This window comes from Ptiloglossa arizonensis, chromosome 5 (genome assembly GCF_051014685.1).
Source record: "Ptiloglossa arizonensis isolate GNS036 chromosome 5, iyPtiAriz1_principal, whole genome shotgun sequence".
In the NCBI taxonomy this organism is placed as follows: Eukaryota; Metazoa; Arthropoda; class Insecta; order Hymenoptera; family Colletidae; genus Ptiloglossa; species Ptiloglossa arizonensis.
Genome location: NC_135052.1, coordinates 11386108 through 11400086, shown reverse-complemented (window position 1 = coordinate 11400086; position 13979 = coordinate 11386108). Strand labels below are relative to the sequence as shown.

The following is a 13979-nucleotide window of genomic DNA, read 5'->3' as shown; positions in this document are numbered from 1 at the left end:
CGATTTCTCATCGCGCGATGAGAATTCACGCGTTCGCGGTTCTATCCGTCTTTTTAGAATACACCCTGCGCTCCGAAATAAATATTGTTCGATTTCTGGACCCTCTATTACCCCCATTGTACATATTTAAACAATGTCGACACCGAAATGTACAATATTCGTCCCGATATCCTACACCTGGAACGAATGGTACCGTTTCGATTCGCGATCCACTGTATATGGGATACACTTTACATCCTAACGATTCAGCGTTTCAATTCGTCGACGGTCGTCATACTGCGTGTAACAAAGTGCTGTTAAAAATTCTCACAACCGATGATAAATTCGAAAGGAAAGCAGCGAGCTATTTCGTCTTCGAGGAAGCGTAAAATTACACCTTCCCGTCGAAGATCGTTGAAACATTCTGTGTCATACGTTTCGAAACGAGTACACGGTGTATTTCTGCAGCTTGAAATCCAGTCTCCGTGGCTAAACAAAAATTCGTATCTCTTATTTTGGTTGTTCGGCGAATCCCTCGTTTCGAAGTCAAGTTCATCAATTCGACGCGAACAAAGTGGAATCCATCGCGAGTCCTTAAATTTTTGCTCAATGTTCCACCCTTCCGTCCTCGAGAGACCGACGTTTCATCCGTCACGCAGAGCCTGTAAGATATCGACTCTGACATCCCCGTGACCGATAAGAAACCAAAACCTCACTCCCGATCCGACCTTTTAAAAAATTCATGCCCCTACTAACGCCGTCTCTAAGAATAATTATTATCGTAAAAGACAATCGTGGTCAAATATTAGATATCGAGAGAGACTCTATCCACCAGCCGGGTAATACGAAACTAAAGTGTCCGGTTTCAATTTCTCGAACGTATCGAGCAACCATGGTACATAGTATATTTAGAATTGTTTAATAATTCAACGTTTCGGTCGCAAAGTTACGGTGACCCGCTTCAGGAATAAACATACACGTATCGCAAAAATTATGAAAATTCACGTCCAACGTTTAAAGGAAACTTGAAATCGGAATAGATTTAACATCAATGATCGATACGTAACGTCCCGTCGATACGTATAATTCTTTCGTAGTTAAGAATAAATACCCTACCGGAATTTATACTCTTCCACGGCCGAGGGTGCCAGAAATAAGAATATACATCGAGCGACGATCAGCGAGGACAAGACCGCGTTTCGTGCTCGATGCTTACGGAAAAATCGTACTATTTTCCTGTCCGCGAGAACAAGACACAACGATGCGTAATTATTTTGTCTCGCGTAACAAGGATACGCGACAAATCGAATGTTTTCCCAGTTCTGTCGATAAACTCGAGCAAACGGCCCTCAAGTTTCGTACTCCTATCAACGAGGTACATTCAAAATCAGCTACGCATCGATAATATTTCCTATTCGTTTCGCAACAATTCGCTTTTCCCCTAACCCGGTGGATCATTTCGATATTTAATATTGTTTTCGTTCGCGTAAAGCTGTTCGTTTTACGACTCCCTTTTCTCATAACCCGGTGCACCGTTTCCATGTTTGATATTGTTCTCGTGAAATCTAATTCGGTAGAATTTTCTTTCCCTTTCGTTAGAATTTATTCATTCAAATGGACTTTTATCCATTGAGAAACGAGTCAATTTTAACGGATCTCTCCGTGTTCTGAAATTATATTTCCTTGTGTCGCGTTTCTGCGCAATAATAGATTGTTAAATATGTTATGTCCTTACATTGAACAGTACTACTCAATGTAGTACTATTTAATGTAGTACTGTCGAATATAGTACTGTTCAATCTATTGGGTTGTTCCGCGAGTCGTTTCGTTTTTTTTGGTGAAAATGAAACACGATTTTCTTACGGTGTATAAACATTTGATTAAATTATATATTCTCCATTTTGGAAAACGAAATAACTTTCCGAACAACCCAATAGTACTGGTCAATGTATTACTGTTCAAGATAGTACTGTTCAATGAAGTACTGTTCAATGTAACACTGTTTAACATAGTACTGTTCAATGTAGTACTGTTCAATGTAGTACTGTTCGATAAGTTTTATGGAACGACAAAACTTATGGAGCAACCTATTACTATACTGTACTTTTTATCGAGCAACCTATTACTACACTGTACTATTCATCGAACGACGAAACTTATCGAGCAACCTATTACTGTACTACACTTTTTATCGAACGACAACGTTTATCGAGCAACCTACTATATTACTATACTACATTATATATCGAACGACGAAACTTATCGAGCAACCTATAACCGTACTACACTATTCATCGACCGACGAAACTTATCGAGCAACCTAGTATTTCCCAAAACCCTCCGTGTAGATCCGTGCTATCCGGATCCAGATCTCGCGCCGGGTCCAGCGCGTTGAACACCGGAATGGAGTATTTCGAACGTCGAGGGAGGAACGTGGCTCGAACGTCGATCCGAGTTTCGCATAGGTGATCGAAAGACACCGATCCGACGACACAGGGAGTCCCGGGGCACGAGGAAGAGCCGATTTATCGCGAAATGGGAGAAGAATCGAACGGAAGAACGCCGCGGGGCCTGTGCACACGGTGCGATGATCCAACGCCAGCCACCCTCACCGGGAGGGAGGGAGGAAGGGAGGGAGGAAGGGAGGGAGGGGTTGAACAGTACGAGGCGAGAGCGAGAGGGTGCAACAATAGCGAGACAGTTACTGTCAACACACTCGGCGCACATTAGTTGTTTCGCGGAAGCGGCTAAAATGTAAAACGAGGATACTCGGGAACAAAAGGAGAACGTTGGAGGTGGAGAAGGTATAGGATCAATACAATAGTATATTTGTACAGACCGACTGATGAGGGGTGGTGCCTTGCAAGTGGGAGGCACGGCTCGGGGTCGGCAACGGCTGTGCCACGGGGATGGGGTATGCCCGTTGTTTACCGTGGAAGGGCCAGAGGGTTGGCGGAGGTAGGAAAAAAACAAGCGAAGACGATAGCGCTATAATAGGTCTCTGTACTGCGACGAACCATTTCTGCCACGTGAATCGTTCGGTGAAACACCGGTATTCCCGGCTTCGACGAGCGACTCGCGCCACCCGACGTATCGTAAACGATTATGTTTACAGAATTCGTTTCCTTTCGTTTCTTTCGTTCGAGAACCGGCTTCTCTCGTACGATCCATCGACGATACCATCGAAACGTTTAACCGGTGTAAATATCGAACGAAACCCTCGTCCGGCTGTCGCTGTTCTCGTTCCATAAACACGATCGCGGTTTATCGATCAAGGTCGGGTAATTATTGTGTTTGGGGTCGACAAAAGTGGGGGAGTCTGAACGTTTTTCCGGTAGCTCTGGTACACATGTATCCAGGTCAACGTGATTTAATACGTAGGGAGAAGCGATCGCGTTAATGGACCTGATTTCGTAGCGAGATCTTCCGTTCGTCGGAGGATGATAGCTCCGTTCGATCGCCGGTGGCCGTTTCGCGATCAAATCGAACGTTACGCGAAAGGAATAACGAAATTTCGGAAACGTTGCTGTTTAACGTACCACCGGCGAGCAAATTCCGGTGTTCCGTGATTGAAACAAGAATGAAAAAATAAGAAAATTTGTTTTATAATATCGCGCTCGTAACTACTTGTTATTTGAAATTGAAACAAATTTACTCGTCAGGAATATAAATAGAGGAAATGTTAAATTATTACCTCGGAGGATATTAAAATTCGTGTAGCTTTTAAAATTTATTAATCGTATGTTTGAAAAGTAATGCCAATAAAATGTTACTGCATGGAAAAAATATGTAGGTGCAAATTGCCAAGCCCGAAAGGAAGTCGGATACGGTATCGTGCGCGGGTTCGGGGAAAATTATTATTTACATTCGTACACTACATCGAATTTGTATTGAAAAAAAAAAAACAAAAAATACCGCGGCTCCGAATTAACGTCGCGAAGCAGGCTGGACTTAATTTCGATCGACGCGTAATCGATTCCGTTCGTTGTTCGTGTAAATTCGAAAAGACGCGAAATCGCGGTCGTGAAATAATTAAAGCGGAAAAATCTCGCGAAAACGAAACACCGCGCGAGTATTCGAAACGAAAACGAAAACAACGAGAACATCAACGAGAACGCGTCACGCTCGTGGTCCGTCCAACTGGCAACAAGCTGCGCGATACACAGCCTCTCGAAATCATTATGTCATATCCACTTCATTTGTTCAACCTTATCACGTGTATCCGTCCGTAGATGGGTGGGTACACGGGTGCGTGCACGCCTGCGTGCGCGCGTGCGTGCGTGCGTGCGTGCGTGCGTGCGTGCGTGCGTGCGTGCGTGCGTGCACGTTTGTGCACTTGCGTTGCTAACCCCATTGAATGGAACGTATACAAGCATCCGCTCACTCGGCCAGAGCTTTTTGCTTTTTCAGGTTTTAACTCCGCCAAACAACGGAGCGAAAACACAAAGGATTTCCCGCGTTGCAAGCTGCGCCGGTATCATTAAACAAAAATGAAAGACAAGGCCTAATTAATAGTGTCGTTGGACGTTATACTGGAACTCCGACTACCGCCGGTCCAGTCCTCGCTCGAAAATCTGACCGTGTGTCCCGACGTGTTCATAAATAATAGCGTGACTGCAAATATTCGTTTAATAAATAAGTCCACGATTCCCTGATAATCGAGAGCCGGTTCGTAATTAATCAACGTTATCAACGCGCCTACCGTTCGCTTTGTAACTCGAGAGGCCGGTATTAAAAAATTATTTTGCCCCCGGTCGGTTCCCCCGTACGCCCGACACCCCCCTCCCGCACCCCGTAACCCCCTTGGCCGTCCATACCCCGGTTACGAATATCAGACACGAATTTGTTCGGATGAAACGACGGTCACCGCTGGCTGCAGCTCGACGAGTTACGCGGTAATTAGCAAATATGCAATAACTATGATTAGAGTAACGGTATCGCAAACAGCATGTTTTCATTTGACAGGCATGTAATAGAGGGGAGAATCGGTTCCGCAACAAAGAGCTCGGTTTGCAAAATGAGGATCGAAAATCAAAGCCCACTTAATAACGCGCTGATGAAATCATTCCCGCTCGTACATTCGAGCATCGAAAATGTCAGACGTTGAGAGTCATCGACGTTAATGTATTTTTGATTAAGTGCCGGGAACGATGGTAATAAATAATAAAACGGAGGCACTTGTTTACAGGTGACCGCAATCGAAATTCGATCCTGTGTACGCCCGGACTAATATTAGCGAAAAATTAAACAACGAGCCGCTGCCTCCGAGTAGACGATAATACGGACACGGTAAATACAAATACGTGCCGCGAGGAACCACGATTTCGACCGGTCGTCGCTTCGTTCGCTCGTCCCGGAGGCACGAAACGGATAATATCGGTCGGTAATTGTATCTCGTTGGTTGTACGATTTTAAAACGCGAGAGAAGACGATCCGGGGTGAACGCGAACTGGCAGGAAATATTTTCGGGTAACTCGTGCACCGTCGATCGAAATTCCGAAAGTTTCGCTGCTCGTGGTGCGCGAACGATGATCCGTGGAAGAACACCTGCCGTGAAACTTCGTCAACGGTGCGGTAGGGGCGTTCGGTTCAACGACCTTGAAACGAAAAAGGGGACGAGAGTAACGCGCGTGTCCACAGCCCAAGGTACGATCTCAAGGGGTTGCGGGAGACGAAAATTCGGTGACAGTATCTCAATATACCCCGGAGACATTTTCTAACGCGCGCGAGAAATCCGCAGAAGGGATGGTTGCATCGCAAAGGACCCGAATCTCGACGTGGTCCCTCCGATTCCTGGCACCTTTCTGAAATAATCCTCCCGGACGATACGTGGGGCGCGAGGGCGCGAGGGCGCGAGGGCGCGAGGGCGCGAGGGCGCAAGAGTTAGGGGTGGTGGCTGTGCGTGCGCGTCGGGAGAGGGTGAAACTTACATATGACAAATTCAACGCGCTCCTTCCTGTCCTTCCTTCCTTCCTGCCGGCACTGACACCTATGGCCCTGGGCCACGCTGGGTATTATTATTTTCATTCCTTCCCGCATGTCTGTCTGTCTGTCTCCTCTGTCTGACTGTCTGGCTGCACCTTCTCACACCATCAAGCCCCACGGAACTCTTTTCGGATGTTTTTGCCCCGAAACCCACCCCCCACCCCACCCCCCCACCCCAACCCCAACCCCGGGCCACCTTCTCGCCCATCCACCCACCAACCTCTTTCCACGTACGTGCACTTAGTTTTTTGTACGGGACACGTGACTGCGAATCCTCAGGACATCGGGGGCTGCCTTTGTGGGACGGAAAGATTCTTCCCGCTACGGGACAGACTACCCTCGGTCAACCACCCCTGGCGCCCGCTGGCACGAGAACTCGCTAGTTTCCACGTTTCCACCGCGGCGAGAGACCACCTTTGGAATTTATTTTTCCGAATTTTACACCTACGCCGTGACCGTATCGGAACGATGTCAAAAGAAGATGAAAGGACGCGCACGGACTCGTTTCTCCGATGGAAAGGGTCGTGTTTCATCCGCGGAAACGGCTCTTTTCGGTCAACTATCGTTCCGAGCGGTGATTTTTCGACGAGCATCGCGGCAGAAACAAAGAGAAAAGTAACGTTACCTCCCGGGGATTATTTCTTCCGAACTCGAGCCGCAACGTTCACCGTAACCGGTATCAAAAGAGGGTAGAACGAAGCACCTGCAGAGACCCGCGAGAGGCAAGGGGAGTGGGAGGGGGAGGGGGAGGGGAGGTGGTGGTCGGCAGAGGGGCGTAACCCCTTGAGGACTTAATAAGAAGGGTAATAATAACCAATTTTATCGAATGTCAGTCCGTTTCTTTGATATACCGGCTCGGCCGCACGAAGGTAAGCGCGCATTAATTTCCCCGGCAAATAACCGGGATTCATAAGCGAGGGTTGATCGCGTACTCGGACAACGGAATACCTACCTAGCTGCTGCCTACCTACCGCGTGGTCGTCCAGAAAATACGGTCTCCCGTCTCCGTGGAAAATAATGCCATCAATATAAAAAAGGCGACCCACCGCGACGCGGTAATAGAAACCGATTTGTCAGGAAGCTTTTACATTTCGACGCAGTGGGTTTCGCATCTGATAGCCCGTTTTATCCCGCGGGACCCTGTCCCGTGTACTCTTCCCTTTCGCCTACCAGCTCGCCGGCCGTTCTCCGCGCCACCCCCGCTCGTGGAATCACACGAATGCCCAACCCCCCGTACCTTTTCAGCCCCGTCTCACCACGTGAACCCGGCGCTCGTGTCCGAGTCACCCCTCGCCGGCCGATTCCTCGTCTTCCTCGCTTATAAAGCCGAGTAGATAGGGAATCTTGTAAAATGGCCCGACGAAAAGACAAATATTACCAGGGATCACCGACACTGAGACGCGATTTATTTTCCGGGATTCCGCCTAGATTCCGCGACGACATCCATGGATACGACTCGATGGCCTTTCCCTGTACAAGGATTTCCCATGCCACGGCCCGAAAAGTCCCAATCTTAGCGCTTCTCGGCTCAAAAGTGCGAAACTTCTCTCGGAACGAGCTATTCGACAAACATGGAATTAATACGAGAGGATTGTAAATATTTCCCTCCAGGTGTGATAGAACCGACGTGTTTCGAGGATTTGAATTTTTCCTCGTGCAAGGATGTTCTTTGTCCCGACCCGAAGAGTCCCAATTTTCGCGCTTCTCGACTCAAAAGCGAATAACTCGGCCACGATGGAATTAATACCAGAGTACTGCAAAAATACTATTCCTCGGGTAAAGTAGAACCGATGTATTTCGAGGAATGAAATTTATTCTTGTAGAAGGATTTCTTCTGCCCCGACCCGAAAAGTCCCAAACTCCACGATTCTAGGCCCAGAAGCTTACAACTCGACCATGATAGAATTAATACCAGAGTATTCTAAATATTCTATCTCCACTGTTAATTTAGTACCAACGTGTTTCGAGGAATTGATTTTTCCTTGTACAAAGATTTCCTCTACCTCGACCCAAAAAGTCCCAATCTCCATAATTTTCGGCCCAGAAGCTTGCAACTCGGCCACGATGAAATCAATACCAGAATATTTTAAAAATTCTCTCCTCCTGTCAAATTAAAACCGACGTGTATCGAGGATTGAATTTTTGGAACGTTTCGCGAGACGAGTAGCGTCTCCCGAGTAAAGAAAGAAGTGAAAGTAATCGTCGAGAAGAGAAATCGTAAATTAGCGCGTACATTTCGTACTTTGGAAACAATTCCTACGCGTCACTCTGTTTCGTTCTCCGTACAATTCCGCGGCGATAAAGACGCAAATCCCTCACTCTCGCGTTACCGTTGATTTTCACCACCACGGTGGACGACGTTGCGCGCGCACGTTCAGTAACGACGCAATTTGCCGCGGAAAAATTATTTACTTTCCTAGCGGTCATAAATCGAGAAGAACTTACAACCGTGTCCAGGTTGGTCGCGGAGATTCAACCGTGGGTTCGCGGTGCCAATGACTACCGTTCCCTCGCCCCGGTCTCTCCGTAAAAAAAAAAAGAAAAAAAGAACTGTAATTACGATCTACTAAATGTACGTTCGACCCGTTTAAAAACTTAAAGCTCGTCCATTCGCCCAGTGGCGTTCGTGGAAGGGCGCTGCGGAGAATGGCGCAAAAGCTTCTGGCGGGAGGTAAAGGGGGTGGGATCGGGGAAGGGGGAGGGTGGTGGCGACTGTTAATTGAAAACTACCGAAAAGCACAATTGCACGAGAATTATTTCTATTCATTAGCCGGTTGGTCGGCCGTTCGGTCGAGCCAGCCGCCGAAAAACTTCTCCTCGACCAGGCGTTTTTTTCCTCCTGGTTTCCCCCACTGGTCGTCTCCTCGCGGTATCCCCCGGCCGTGAGCCCCCGCCCCTCCCAGCCACCCACCCCTGTCCAGCGGTCGCGCGTGGTGTAATTATGTAACATAAATACAATCCCTCTCGCGACGTAATTTTTGCGGTATAAGCTCAAAAGCCCGGGCCCCCACACCCCTCCCACGGCCGGCGCAACGGCGTACTCTCCGCGGAGAGAGCTTTTTCAGGAACGCTTTCGCAAATCAATTTATGGCGTAACGCGGACGTTCTCATTGTCCGCGGCTAGTAGCCGACGGTCGCCTCGTGGCTAAACCTTTTGTACCACCGGCGGCCATTGTTGTGACAGAAAATTATATCGTAATGCTTATTTACGACGGAGATTCTGAGCAGCGTACCCTTTGTTGGCCGCTTGTCAAGTATTAAATGCAAATGATCCGTTAATGGCGCTTCTTTTCGAATCGTTGGACGGGGATTTCACCGTGGATCGCGACCACGGATCGAATTCGGTTCGTGACGATGCTCGTTCCGATTTCACGCGAGTCGGTTTCGCCCGTGTCTCGAACGATGCACGTTAAGGGATATCGGAGCAGGTGTCCGTCGATGGTAACGAAACAAGTTCCGGAAGAGGAGATGCTTCCGTGAATTCCGTCGGGAGTATTTTCGTCGGTCAATGAATTTACAACCCCTCTTTACCGAGTTCACCCTTAGCCGCTTAACGAGAACTGCTTCACGGCACGTGAGAAAAAGAAAGAAAAAAAAAAAGCGAAGAAGAAGAAGAAGAAAAAAGAAAAGCTAACCGGTTCGGTGGATGCCGCGTGGAAGGGGGAGGGCGTGTAAGCGGTCTTGAGGGGTGAATTAGCGCGAAATAAGTGCAGAAGAGCTTCAACAGCCGGGGGGTGGCCCAACGATAGAACGAGCACAGCTTTCGGGACGGTGTATATACACGTTCACAAACGCCGAGTTCTGGTGCGAGGACCCGTAAGAAGCTCGTAAGGGTGGGTCGGTCGGTCTGAGTCGAACGAGACGATACCTACCGGGGTGGCTACGGGGGTGGAAGCGAGACGGTGGAAAACGACGTAACGCGCATAAAGTAAATTGCCGCGAAATCTGCGCGAGCTTCCAGAACGGCGCGGATAAGCGAAACAAATAAAATAAGAGCGAAGGACGAGCCGAGAGGAGATAACGCGAAAATAGAAGAAAAAAAGGCTACGCGGGGATAACGCGATTTAAGGGGGGAGGGGGACGTATCAAACGCAGCCAAGAGACGAACGATGCTTTTCCTTCTTTTTTCTTATTTTTTTGTTTTCGAACGTTAACCGCGAACTACGCGGACAGCCGTTTCCCTCGTCGTTTCTACGACTTCGACGTTTCGCGTTCCATCGATCGATCTTGGACAGAGAAAAAATTGAAATCTCGAGGAACGGAGAACACTTACAAGTGATGATTTTCGAAACGAGACGCGAGCGAAAGTGAAATCAATTTATACGAACAATAACGCGAGCAATATCCCGAACGTTCGTTCGAAACTACCCTCGGTGCGGTTTGTACGCGGCTAGGTAGTAGCAGATTGTGCGTAATATCTTGGCACAGTGGAAGCTCGATAATCCGTGTTTCGTTTAAATCAACGAACCGCTTCTCCGGAATATTACGAATCTCGTCGAACCCAACGATGAAAAAATATCGCGTACGCGTGTTTTTCGTTGGCGTGTTACAATCTTCTCTAAGCGTCGAACGAAATGTTCCGAGTTGTCTTTCTTAGCGATAAAACCTTTGATCCTCGGTCAGTCGTTTCGTGAATCGTTATTGTTGTCGTCGTTCGATGACCACCTACGATCGTATGCGTTCAGCTGCATCGTTCGAGTGCATAGAATCGAAAACACGAAATACGCGTTTCGTTGCTCGTAGATAACGCGTTGAACGCTCTTTGGACAATTGTAGCCGCAAAATCATTCGTTGTTATTTTCATCGTTCGAAGCTCGTGGATACGATTAAAGCGGTCGTGCAGCGATAAAGTAAAATATTTGGTAACGATACGTTCGATTACGTCGGTGATCCGAGTCATCGGCTATCGTACGTATATACCGGCTTGTTTAATAATTTTTATCGTTCGACAATTGAACGGTACGATACTAGGTTGCTCGATAAGTTTCTCGATCAAATTTCTCGAACTGTTCGATAGGTTCGAACGACGAAATCGGTAGATCGCGATGGCTCGCGTGGACCGCTGCGTAAGAATGGAAAAGAGAATTTCTAACGAGACGGGGCGCGAAATTCTCGCGAACGTTAATAGAATCCCGATCGTAGCGAAAATATCACGTTGCATCGATGCTCCACGGATTTTCGTTCGTCGAATAATCTACGTCCGCGCGTAACTCTAACTCCCGTTCTCTTCCCGACTCGCGACCATCGTAACAAAATTCATAATACGACCGGGGGTAAAAGTAATAGGAACAATCGCGGAGAGACGCAGTCTTTTTTACAGAACGGTCGGACGTTTTCCTCTATTCAGTCCACAAGCCGAGCATGAAAAAGCACACATCGTCCGTTACCGTGCGCGCGTTGTAACGCTCTACCACCGCCGGCGCTCGTTCTCTCTCTCTCTCTTCATCCCCATTCTCGGCGTATCGTCGGCACACGCAGACCATTACAATTTCAGTTACATTTTAATTAGCAGAGAATACTAATGTTTCGCGAGTGGCGGTCGCCGGCAAGTAGCCAATGAGCGCCTAGTTGACTCCTGCAACTCGAGCCCGTAGCCCGACTCCGACTCCGCGCTCTCTCGCCTCTGTCCCCGCTATTACGCTCGCCGGCAACCCCGTGAAACCGACATGCATTTCACACCCCATATTCGCCACTTTATTCGTAGCGGCTGGCCTGGCGCAGGAAAAAAATGAAAGAAAAAAGGAACAAAAAAAGAAGGAAAAAAAAAAGAGAAAAAAAGGAAAGCAACGCGCGCTGTGTTCCTCATTTATGTTATTAGCTACCATTCTGGCGCCGAGTGTTCTTCGGACGGGGGGGAAAAAAAGTAACGCGTAACGGGGAAGGAGCGGTGGGAGGGGGAACGTACCATGGTGTTACGCTTTCGGTTTTCTAACTTCGCGCCTCTTGTTTCTCGCAATTAACACGCGGCCCGCGGATGTGCGAAAAGCGGAGATTTCTCGGGGATCGTCGTGTTCGCGACCGAGACAGAGAGAGAGAGAGAGAAACGTTCGGCGATCTATACGAAAACGGAGTCGTTCGAACGGACGAGATTTCGTTACACGGCCGAAGAGGACGCGAGATACTCGAGCATCGGGGAACAGGGGTCGCGGAACGAAATAGAGGGGACTGCGAGAGTATTCGAATAATATTGTATAATACTTCCTAAGTCGTAAACTTCCCTCGCTTACTTGCTCGGACGAAATTCCGAAAGTTTCGTGCCGTCGGTCGTACAACAAATGCGATTATCGATGTCTCGCATCGTTCATCCCCTAAAACGACGGGGAGTAAAGCGCGCGCCCGACCCCGCGCGTTCGTTCAACCCTCTCTCTTTCTCTCTTCGCTGTTTCTAACGGGTTTCCCGTACTTTGTTTTGGATTTTGTCCAGAAATAATATCGCGTGGATCGCTTAGCTCGATACTTTGGCGAAGACGTTGTTAAAAGTGTGCGAAATTCGACGCGTCCCCGATACGGAAATATCGTTCAACTCACATTAACGAGCCATGCCACTCTGTCTCAGAAGCCTGGGAAGTGTATACCACTGACCTGGAACAACAAGAAACGATACAGATTAGCGTTGAACCATTACCATTGAAATCGAGCGACGATTTAAGCGAGAAACGACTTTCATCTTTTCGGATTCATTGTATACAAAGCGATAAAAGGATACTTGTATTTTCCCTGCATTTTACAAACGTTTTAGCAGGGCTCGATAGAGTACTCTATCTAGACGCGGTGATCAGTTCAAATTGATCGTACAGAAAGCCATCTGCAGGTTTAAGAGCAATTGAGATGCCTAAGATTCAACCCGGATGACTAGGGACCAAGTGTTCGATATCAACCTTGATATACAACTCGACGAAGAACAATACCAAAACTACCAATGCTCGATTTACAAATATAGTAAGAGCACGGTTTATTTTACAGTTTGGTCCTCTTTGTCGAAGCTTCTTACAGGTACGAGTCGAATATCGTGAAATAAACTGTGCTCTATATTTGTTACAATATATGGAGTATTGTTACGAACGAAGGGAATTAAGTTTTAGGATATACGACGACTGATATATTACGATAACGCACAAATATCTATGGAACTTATACTATAGGGTCTAGGAACTGTACTATAGTCCTCTCTTGTACCTAATATTTTAGGCTTACGCGACCTAGGCTGATCCAGCTCTCGCAAAGACGCGAACGATGGGTCTGTGTTGTGTCGTTGTCGTTGGAAAAACTCTACAGTCCCATCGTGTCGGTCCCTCCTCTCTCTTACTCCCACGAGCGTTCGCCAACACCCTCCAAATGTTTGTCAAATATAATAAAAACGCGCAAATATCGTTGCAACGATAGTTACGCGGTTCTGTACTCGCTACTAGCTACTCTCCCTGTTCGAGACAATGTCTTCTCTTATACCTAAGATTTTGAGCCTACGCGACCTAGACTGATCCATCTCTCGCAAAGATGGGTCTGTGTTGTGTCATTGTCGTTGGAAAAACTCTACATCGAACTGGTCCCTCCTCTCTCTCACTCGCACGAGCCCTCCCGAACACCCTCCAAATGTTTGCTTCGAATACCTCGAAAGTTCTACACACTTTCAAAGACAATGCGTCCGCGATTCCGTGTGCCGCGATTCGTGTACGATGGTCGCGATACACCCGGCCAGAAACGAAACACCCCGAACGTATAATTCGACTAGGAATAATACGAAGAGGGACGATCGAAATCGAGCGAGAAGAATCAATTTTTCCCGATCGGGTTCTCCCCGGCGAACTCCTAAACAACGAATCCAGCCGGCCAAAGACAATGTGTCCGCGATTTAGGGTGACCGTTACCATCGAAAGCCATTCGGACGTATGCCTTCGACTGGACGCGAGCCCGCCCAATGAGGCGACGGTGCCGTTAATTAACGAACTCGAAAAGTAACGTACCGAAAGTACAACTCGACGGAGCATTGAGGGGTTCCGGGGACTGGTCGAGGAGGA

The 13979-nt window shown here is 47.8% G+C and overlaps 1 protein-coding gene across 3 annotated transcripts in view; it reads right to left on the bottom strand.

Moving 5' to 3' along the window:
• Foxp (forkhead box transcription factor P) overlaps window positions 1-13979 on the bottom strand; it is a 337294-nt gene that overhangs the window by 243419 nt on the left and 79896 nt on the right. For 2 of the 3 annotated variants that reach the window (XM_076313236.1, XM_076313235.1), the window contains exon 2: window positions 12493-12546. The exons of the other annotated variant lie outside the window; for it this stretch is intronic. The gene's annotated coding sequence lies outside the window, so the exon portion shown is untranslated. The remainder of the gene's footprint in view (window positions 1-12492; window positions 12547-13979) is intronic. 3 annotated transcript variants of the gene reach the window in all.